The sequence below is a fragment of the Corvus kubaryi genome, unplaced genomic scaffold (assembly GCF_017639235.1).
Source record: "Corvus kubaryi isolate FWS band 111438036 unplaced genomic scaffold, C.kubaryi_AGA036_p1.0 split2-37374, whole genome shotgun sequence".
NCBI lineage: Eukaryota > Metazoa > Chordata > Aves > Passeriformes > Corvidae > Corvus > Corvus kubaryi.
Genome location: NW_024582082.1, coordinates 2,907,007 through 2,917,735, shown reverse-complemented (window position 1 = coordinate 2,917,735; position 10,729 = coordinate 2,907,007). Strand labels below are relative to the sequence as shown.

The 10,729-nt window shown below is 44.7% G+C and overlaps 1 pseudogene; it reads left to right on the top strand.

Annotated features, from left to right (window-relative positions):
- Positions 1-3,546: 3,546 nt before the first annotated feature.
- On the top strand, positions 3,547-9,584 carry LOC121658194 (annotated as a pseudogene).
- Positions 9,585-10,729: the final 1,145 nt, after the last annotated feature.

Here is a 10,729-nt window from a genome sequence, read left to right as displayed (position 1 = left end):
TTTTGACTATTGTGACTGCATAGAAGACAAGAATTAATTTGTTTCCATGAAACAGAAATTGGTTGGAGATGAAGGTTCCCCAAATATTAACACTCTGCTAAAGATGGCCTTACTGCCATGATGAGCTCCATGAAACCAAAGACCAGCAGCTTTTAAAGCTTTTTAACTATTTAGAGCTCAGGACAGGGTATGACCCTGCTCTATGGGTGTCAAGGGCGTATCCTTTAGTAGTTACAGATAATCTTGGAGTCATCTTCCCATGCTCGCTCCTTGTCAAAGGCACATCTGTGACTGCCTGGCCAGCTGGGCTCCTCTCTGCAGAGCTGGCCCTGGTGTTACTGACATGGGACAGAATGACTCCTGTCACTGGCACAACAGCTGACAGGGATAAGGTATTTCATTACAGAGCTGGAGACACAGTGACAGAAATGAAAATGAACAAGTGTTTCATGAAAGCTTATCTGGAAGGCAGTGTTGTTCCTGGTGGGCAAGCAAATTTCCTCTAGGGCTCTTCCTGATTCTTGCTGACATCCTTCTCAATATGCTGCTTCACTGAACTGACCCGAGGATATTTCACAGCTTTTAGGAAGGAGATTCTGAATTCCCTTAGAAATATCCTATTTCTTATGCTAGGACACTCCTTCTGGTCACATCATACAAATCTTGTATTACAAAATGTACCACGGAACAGTTCTTAATTGCCTAGAAAATTATTAACTTTGAATAGCCACAACACATGGTAATGCCTCTAGCTATTCCATGCAACCATTCCTCACATGCCAGTCAAATCCAAGAACAGCTGAGATGTGGCAACTTCTTAGTTTAAAACCAACAGCATCAATAACTGTTGTTGCCTAGAACAGGATGCTCTAAAGCTCTTGAGAACCAGAGTCTCTTATCAAACTTCCAGCCTTGACAAAGTACACTGAAATTCACAGAGCACAGGCTGTGCTTTGGACACAGGAGCCTTTCTGAGCACCGGAAATTTTGCCTCTAAAACACTTAGCTTGTTCTGAAAATCCCTTCACATTTAATTTCCAAAGCATACATGTCTGGAACGAGGTAATGCACGTACAGAGAGCCAAGGTTTGGGCTTTTTACTTTTCCTTGTTTTAAGACAATATGGACAGCTGGCACTTAAATCAATGCAGGGCAAGCTGGGTCCTTTGGTCAGGGCTCTCTCAGAATCAAAAACGTGACACACTCCTGCATTTGTCTGAGCTTCATCCTGCTCCTAGAAAGGCCAAATTCAGCCCCTCATGGCTCTCTGCCTTACAGTAATAGGTGCCCTCTCCCATTCTCCATGGAAGCCCAAGCAAACAATGTCAAATGGCACATGTTTTATTCAACACACTCACAAATGTATCAGCAGAAACACTGCTCTGAGCTTTGCACAAAGGCTCTATAGGGAAATATATACTAGTCCAGGAAAGAGGCCGTTCCTCTAGCAAATGCTAATATGCCGGAGGGGCTGGAATGAGTTCTGTTCTGCTGAAGGAGATCGCAGACAGTTCAGCCTTTCCCTTGATATCAGGTGTTAATCTTATCATTGTTAACAGCTAACATGGTCTGAAACCAAATTAGCCTTTGGGCAGGAGCTGGGGAGTTGGCGCTGTCTTCGCATGCCTTTGTCTTTCAGTTCTGTTATTGTGTGATTCCACCAGGGTCTCTGAATGTGCTGGGTTTTAAATAAGGCCCCATAATCAGCTACTCCGGTGAAAATCAGGAATTACTGCAATAATCTGGAAAAAAAGAAAGGATTCTGGGTTCATGTGGGTGAGCAGAATTTGGTCCCTTGCATTTGAAAAAACCAAAGCTTTGTCTTCCTTTCAGTTTTCCCTTATCTAGCTTGAGATTCTTCGAGTGCCAAAAATAATATTGCATATTACTGCCAGAATATTTATCTTTTTGAGCTCATTTCAGAGACAGGATTTGTTCAGGAGAGCCTGGGAGGGGACAAAGGCTAGGGTTTTAAAGCTCATCCTTATCTCTAGTCTCAGTGTTTTTTAAGTTAAAAGACAAATCAGAAAAAGACAAAGTCACTCACACCGAGGGAGGTACCAGTTTATCTTCAGACAACACAACTTCTATTTAATTTTCCATCCAGACACCCCATCACCCTTTGCCAAAGTGTTGAATGTACACGGGGCTGGATGAGGTTGGGGGAGGAAAGCATTTTTCTGCTGCTAATAGCAATATCTTAGTGTCACTCGTGATTTATAGCCAGCAAAGAATGCTTTTTCTGGTCTATGTTCTGTTCACTGTAATGAGTTCAGAAGGAAGAGTGCAGATGCCTCATGGAGCTCACAGGAGGAAATCTTCATTAGTCCAGTCCTCTCCAGTGTGGTAGCAAGGACTGGGAACATTAGAGGAGAAACCCTCTTGTTTATAACTAGCTTATTGAAGTGCACAGGCATGAAGTTGTCATTGTGTCACTCTGCTAATGTGTCACCAACTTTCAGACACTGCTCATCTTCAAGATTCACAAGCAGCTCAGCCACATGGTGCTTCTTGCTGGTGTAGGGAAGGAAGAAGGAAATTAGGACACAGAACAAGATATTCAGGAGAGGATGAACCCTTGGATGAAATCTGGAGGTTACACGGTTCTTCATGTAACCTGGGGTAGATTGCTGGCTCTGTTGGGAGCAGGATCAAAGGGGAGTGAACTCTGCCATGGTGCAGGAGGAACAGAGCCTCTATCAGATTAGAGACAAGTAAGAAATAACAGCAAGCCTGGATCCATCATGTCCAGTACTCTGTTGTAGATTGAGGCAATAAAAGAAGCTATTTAGGGAAAGCACACTTGCTTGGCCACTTTAGTCATCTGTTCCCCTCACATCTCTAACAGCAGCCACAATTGTCACATCAGCTGTGTTAAAGTGGACATCCCTGCCGAGGGCATTTAGTGTCTATGTCTAGACTTTTTGTTTGTGATTTTGTCTAATTACTCCCTGACACTGACAGTTCTGTCTGCTTCCCATGGCAGACAGTTCCAGAAGTTCAATTCCACAGTGTAAAAAAGCACTTCCTTTTATCTGTTAAAACCAACCCCCTATTAGAGTCAGCAAATGCCAGCCGGTTCCAGGACTATGAACTTCCTGAGCAGCAGCTCAACCAGAGCTTACCTAGGGCCTTCTTCATTTTACAAATGTTGATGCTGTCCTCATTTTCCAGCATTCTTCTCTCCTGCCTCAAGTCAAGTCTCCTAAGCTTCTTCATCCCTCATCATCTTGTTTGTCCTTCTGTGGACCTCCTTTAGTTTCACAAATACCACAATAAGCTGAATTTTGCTCCTAATTCCTGTGGAGGAGTGGGATCTATCTGCTTTGTTCTGACCTTGCTTGGGATCAACCATATGAGTGCTTTTCAGTAGGTGAGGAGGAAGGACACCTCTTGAAAAAAGTGTCAGACTGCCTCTCTCTGGCTGCAGCATCGCTGTATTCTTAATGTAATCTCATTACACTGGTCACTGAGTCAGTTCAGTGAATCGTGAAATGCATCCCCAGTTTTGTTTTTGAAGGTGAGAGACAAAAGGGCAGTCAGATCCCTTCCTCACCCTGAACTCTGTATCCAACAGATTTATCCAGGGGCAAGACTGGAGTCTAAATGACCCTGATACTGAACAAGTGTCACAGATCACAGCTTCATCCATCCATTCCATGAAACAGAGAAACGAGGAATTATGCATTTCAGGATAAGAGTGATGAGGTTTTGTTACTTGGCAACTGTAGCTCCCACACATTTTGGAAAAAAACTGAGAACATCCTGTACCTTGGAGAAATCAACCAGCTTAGGTGAGGAGGAAGGGAGCTGGCAGCAGATCCCCAAAACTTTGAGCTGGAAAGATCTCGTGAGGCTTGTGGAAGTAAAAATGTGCTTTATGTCTTCATGCTCCTCAGTTTGTCTCCTCAACATGACTCTCTGCATCAGTTTCTGGGCTCTTCATGATGAAATAATCCATTGTTCTGCCATTTCTGTCTCGCAGAGGCATTTCACAGACATCTGAATGAGCTCTAATCCACCTGCCAGCTGCAATCAGCACACAGCATGGCTGCACTCCTGTCAGCCAAGATTTGAGCACCAGAAACAAAAATCTTCAAAGAGGAATCAGCAAGAGATCTGCATGTGGAAACTGGGGAGGGGGCAGTCAAACCTGAGGGTTTGGTGAGTGTACATACAGAAATAGCAAACCCAGGCAATGAGGCCAGGGTAAAGTTTGACTTGCCTTCAGCAGTGGCAGCTGACTTCAGATAAGAATTCAGACATGATATATTAAAATAATAATTTAGGGCTTCAGTTGCTGGGAGCCAATCTCCACGGCTGAGCTCAGCAGGCGGCTGTGTTGCCGGACCCCAGCTAATGCTTATGCAGTGGTTCAGCATTTTTGGTCCAGTTTTGTTACTGACAACTTTGCTGTGTGAAATCCCGTTTCTCTTTCCTAGGTTGCATATAAGAATCCAGTGGTTTCAAAGAGCAGATCTCAGGTCTCCAAGACAACCCTGCAGTAACCAATTAAGTAAAGGTAAGGTAAGAAAACTACCATGGCAAGAACTGATTGAAACGGTCTGTTGCTTCAAGGAGTGCAGCAACATGAGATTGCTACAGTGGCAACGATGTCTTATTACAGTCTTTGTAAGGTCTGCCTGGCACTGCAGTCTGTTGTGTGAAATTCCAACTGGCTTCATGTAAAATCAGTGAGAGCTGAGTTGTTAATACCCAGTATAATATTCCAGTTCATTTGGAATCCTGGTTTTTCTAATTATGTCATTAAAAGGACATGTGCTAATGTCACTGCAACCCAAGCAGCTAGAACAGCCCAGCAAGAGCTTCTCTCTGAGACACAGCTATTAAAGCACTGCTCACACATCTCCCAGAAAGTGGGGAGAGGTTCTGGTGTATTTTCATCATGTGCATAGTATAAGAAAAGATCATAGGAAATAAATGTGAGGGAGATGGAACTTCTTTGGCTAAACCATTCCTGATCACAGGGTGTCTCACCTCTTCTAAGGCTCATATGATGGTGGTTTCATCTGCTTCCCACACAGTCTAATGTGAGCCCTTCCTAATTGTAACCAAATCTCCCTTACTGCAACCTATCACTTCTTGTCTCCTGGCAGACACAGATAATAGTTTATTACCTTTTATACTGCAGTTTTACCTATATGTAAGGTATTATCATGCACCTCTTCCCCCAGACTAAATCAAGTCACTTTTTTCTGTGCCTCCTTGCAGGTCTCATTTGCTGCACCTCTGGTTGTTCTTGCTGCTGTACTCTGGACTCTGTATTCAACAGCCAGGGGCCAAGGACTGCGCTGCCACGATGAGCACGGAGCAGGTGATGTGCAGGTACTGTGTGCAGAGAGCACGTTGGGAGGGAAACAAGTGTCTGTTCTCACATGATTTGCCTACAAGCAAATCCTCCACTGTCTTCAAGTACTACCAGAAGGGACAGTGTGCCTACAGCGCTTGGTACAGGTGTGATCACATGAGACTCACAGCCCTGGGGGGAGCCACAGCCACTGTGCTGCCCCTGGCAGTCCCCCACAGCCCCTGAGCGTGGGCCCACCACCACACGGAGCAAGCAGAAGAAGAGGGCGCTCAGGGACAGAAATCTGTGGCTTGAATGAAGAGCAGCAGAGGCGTGGTGCCCTCAGGGTTGTGGTGTGGTGCAGTGACCAAAATAAAAATCAGAAAGTGAAACCCCATTACTACTTGGAAGCACTTTGCAGTGGACTGGAAGATCCGGTCGCTGGGAGCTCCTGTGGTGACAGGGAGCAGCTGTGTCTGTACATGTTGGAGGGAATGTGGCACTTGGGAGAGTGCTGCCTGTACCTCCACAAGGTCATGGGTGAGCTATGTGGGCTGCAAGTGCTTCACCCTTCCAACCAAGAAGAGAGGAAAGCTCACAAGATGATGTGCATGGCAACATTTGAGCTCGACATGGAGAAGGCCTTTGCTTTCCAGGACAGTCAGGCCAAGGTGTGCAGCATCTGTATGGAAGTGGTGTATGAGAAACCACCAGCCTCTGAGAGGATGTTTGGGATCCTTTCCAACTGCAACCACATGTACTTCATCTGGCAGCGGAGATGTGCCAAGCAGTCCAAGAAATCCATCATCAAGTCCCGTCCAGAGTGCCAAGTAATATTCAAGTTTGTCATTCCCTGTGTGTACTGGGTAGAAAAGCAGAAGAAAAATGAGCTGATTAAATAAATAATTTAAGCAGAGTGGGGAAAAAGCCCTGCAAGTACATTGAAAAAGGGAAAGGAATGTGCTGGTTTGGAAGAAAGTGTCTTTGGAAGGAAGTTTTGCAGGGAACAAAAGGGCTGAAGGAGGTAACAAGGTTCTACAGAAATGTTAGGTTCTCTGAACAGTTGCTCTGTATAGTGGAATGCACAGCTGGGAACTACTCTTTCCAAACACAGTGACTACTTCTACACTATGGCAGACCAGGGTCTTTGTTTCACTGTCAGCTGAGCTATTTCCATGTTCTGACTCATCCATGGCTGTTTCTACACCAGTAAAAGCAGCAGCATTTGCAGCATTGTTCAAGCCCTCACAGGTGAAAATAATTATGAGGCAGAAGTTTCCACCAATGTGGAGTTTTTCACTTTTCACCTTGTGGGTGTTGCCTTATGTGTGCAGCTCTGGGTATGTTCACAGCATGACCATGGTTCTCTAGGACAGAGGGACACAAGTGACAGGAGGCCACAGTGATCATGTCCAAACCTGCCTTTCCTCAGGAACCTGGTGCCTCACAAATTCTCTGAGTCAACCTCGGGACTATTTCTTGTGCTGCCTTCACGTCTCTGCACTCCCCATCCCTGTTGTGAGTGCAGCAGTCACTTTCTTCTCACTGTCCTGTGTAGCTCCTGTTCAGGCAACCTTCCACTTTTCCTTGAAGAACAGCACTTACATTATACTTCCTTGTGGATATAAAGTACAGTTCTTTTCAGTTAGTTCTCTCTTCCAGTTTTGTTAAATCCCAGATGAGCTGATCTTAGACTGCTGAGCCTTGCTTTCCTCTTCTGTGAGACAGGACAAGTACAGCACCCAGAGGCTTGTAAAACCTGTCATCTGTGCTGCAGCAGCAAAAAGCATTGTCATTGAACACACTGTCTTACAATAATTGTGTTGCCATCAGCTGGGGATCTAGGAGGAAGACCTTATGTGGAAAGTGCTGCTAAATACTCAGAGAAAAGCAAATTTTGAATTCTCAGGGGTAAATATTTATTCCAGACTCTCAAAAAAGTAGTGGTTTGTAAATCCAGGTGTGGGAGGGTTTTTAGTGGTGACAGTGCCTGGAATTTTTCAGCAGCTTTTCTTTCTCTTGTTGAGACTTCTCATTAACAAGCCCTAACAGTCATGGCAGCAGCTACACAGGTGTTCTGTCAAATGGAAGAGCTGGGGCAGAAACTCCTTGTTCCTTCCAGTGCACTCATTACTGTTTTGTCTCTTCAAGTTCTCTTTCAAGTCATAGATTCCCCTTGGATCCTTATGGGGCCATTCCACGAATGAATGAGCAGCTGCTTTCTGTTTCTCAGCACGTATCTCCCCTTTGTTACATTGTTCTCATCAGGTCTGGTCACACTCCCACATATTCTGATATTTCTGGTACCCTGCACCATCTTAGGAGAAATAAATTAATAATCTTCTTTCTTGCATGCACACCTTTCCCTGTGCCCACTTAAAAACTAATCCTGTGGCAAAAATTCTTCAGCTCTGCATTCAGATAACCGGTCATCTATGAAAGCAAGTTAAAAATGAGGTTCCTAAACAGAAGTTAATATACCGTTGTTTTGCAGTGACTGTAACGCAGTGCAGATTTGATGTTTTAAAGCCAGGGTTACAAGGGCGTGCACTCTTATCAGTCTATTTGATTTTAAAATCCTTATCTCTGTTGTACTGTAGGCATTGGGGTAGCTCAACCTGCTGGGTTAATAAAATGTCTCTTGGATCTCTGTAGCCCTTTTATAACATCTAAGACTATTTGAGTTTCATGGTCACCACAATGCTATACAGGGCTCATTCCTTCCATTCACGGGTCATTGTGCTAATAAATATGAGATAGATGCCTTTGGGCATTAACAAACAGGTGCAGCCCTACAGTGTGACAAGGAAATTATTTTGGCTGGGACTTTCCAACACTATATTATCAGAGAGGACTGTATAAACAAGTCAGTGCTTGTTGGAAGGAAGCATGGGTATGGGACTTCATTCCTGGTTGCCATCCTACTTCACAGTCCACAAAACCTCTCTAGGACTGTGGATCTCTGAAGGCTGGAGGCAGCTTGACTGTGTCTCTCCATGCAAACTGTGCTACTCTGGGTCTGTTCAGGGACACTCCAGAGTGATGAATACGCCAAGTCACTCCAAGGTACTATATGAAAAGAGACCCTGGCACCGAGTTCAGCTTGACAGAGACTTGCAGACATTTAGAAATGTGGTTATGCACGCCAAGATACAGCTCCAAGTTCCTTTAATTCCTGCAATCATCAGACAACTGCTGAATGTGATAAGGCAAGGATTTCAGCTCAAAATGGACTGGGAACAGGGAGAGGAGTGGAGAGAGACAGTAGACAGATACCAGGCAGGAGGTGCAGATGTTAAAGCTTTGATGTTCTCCCCATCAGTGGAAAGAGTGGAGTCGAGATTAGCAGCATTGTGCTCAGTAATGGCATTATCCTGCTCAAAACACCAGGAGATAGAGTTGTGCTGAATGTCGCTGTGTCAGGGTACTTGATCCTCCACTCAGTTGCTGTTTGAAACCAGATTAACATCTGAGACTAGGATTGCACCTTTTATACTTGACAGTGGGAGCTGGTTACTGTTTTCAAGCTAAGTGCCTCCTTGCTGGGGTGGCATTCCAGTACTTGTCCCAGAGCAGCAGTGTGGTGTAAGCCAGCAGCTCCCACTGAAAGGGAAGCTGGCCCATTTCTCCCCTACCTGTGCTCTGATGGTACAGCACTGCTGCAACACTGTCAGCATCCCAGACATCCCTCAGACATGACACTGGACAGCACAACTGAGCCTCCTTGTTTTCACAGACACTGCAGAGCAGGAGAATGAGCAAGACTCTGGAGGGATTCAGATGTGTTCTGTATTTCCCAGACAAGCTCTCCTGTTGCTCATTGCATCTCCAGGGGAAGATATGAGTGCAAGGAGTGGCTTGTTCTGGTGGCTATCTCTTAAAAATATGTATTTAATTAGTTTGTAGGAGGCAATATTGAAAAACCAGTGCTTTGGGAGAAATTAGTGGAATTTATCATGGATCCCAGGTCCTGGGATCCTGTTCATTTTGCATTCTGAGATCATCTTTGAGAAGACTCTGATGTCTCCTACCCAGTAAAGCTCTACCATTATTGAGACAACCAGCTGTGGTGTGCCAGGAGAGAAACTGCTGACTCTTGCTTTCACCCCTGGCACTGTGCTGCCCTTTGCTCCTGCAATGAAAAATGTGTCCATAACTGTTGAGCTTGGATGGGTTACCCTTCCTTCTCAGACCAGGGCAATAGAGCAGAGGAGGCTGCTGTTCTGCTAAGTTCTTTATTTCATAGTCTCATAGCTTTCTTGAAGGCAGAGTTCGAAGGGGGTTACATGATAAAGGCAAGCAGTAACAGCAAACAGCAGGCAGAAAACAGCTTCTTCTTCTATATGCTCTCTATCTTTTCTTACAGAAGTGTGGATTATATTTGCTAATTAACCAATAAGATTAACACATGATTCTAGTTTTCTTTTTCTTAACCTATCCTGGTCTAATTCTACCAGTCGTAAGCCTTACACTAGTGTTACACAGGTATTACACAGATTTGTGTATACAGTTTCTATCAGCTCTTATTGTTTATGTGAACACTCTATCTAAAAAATGTGAACAGTATAATTCTATCTATATTTTGTCTAAACTAAAGAGTTCTGTGAAAAGGTAACTCTGCTGCAGTAAGAACTGTGTTTAAGGTCTCTGCTACAGCTTTTTAATGTTTAAGACACTTAGCATATATTTCTATTAAAAGTTAAAAAATCTGTATTTCTATTTCACTTTGGTGTGGCTTCATGTATCTCAGCTTGTCCAAAGGTTTTAATTCAACCCCTGTGCTTTGGCTTCCCTCTGGGCCTGAGTCCAGAGGAGCTTTCACTCCAACACATAACTTCTGTCAGCCTTTTGAGGGAGCTTTAATCAGGCAGGGGTGAGGACCAGCACTGCTGAGATAGTGAGGCTCAGTTTTCCCAAGGAACCTTATCCCACGCTCCCAGAGGTCCTTGCTGCTGCAGCTACACAGTGACCAAATCCCAGCCTGTGCCAGGTAATGTACAGCTGTGTGTGTGATGTGTGGGCCTCCTGTCCGCACTGTAGGGCAGAGACTTCAGACAGGGTCAGCGAGAGAATATGGGCCAAGACCTTGACTTGAAGATTCTCTTTCCTTGCTGGGTCTAATTTCCTGAAAAAAGATTAAGTTATGGTATGGGGCCACCCTGCAGTCCTGCTGTTTTGGTGACAGCTATGGGGCAGCTGTGCTGGAAGATGCAGTTTCAGAGAGACAGGAACAGATGCTTATCTCAGTCCAGTTCACTGGTCTTGGGTTGAGAATATTTTAGGGCACCCCAAGTCATGCCTGACTGTTCTGAATTTTCAGGAACACTGAACAGTGAGTGACTCTGCTGGGTTTGGGAGATACCCATCTTCAGGTATTCCTTTTAATCTCTTTATACCTCACTTCTTTCATCATTCAGGTGG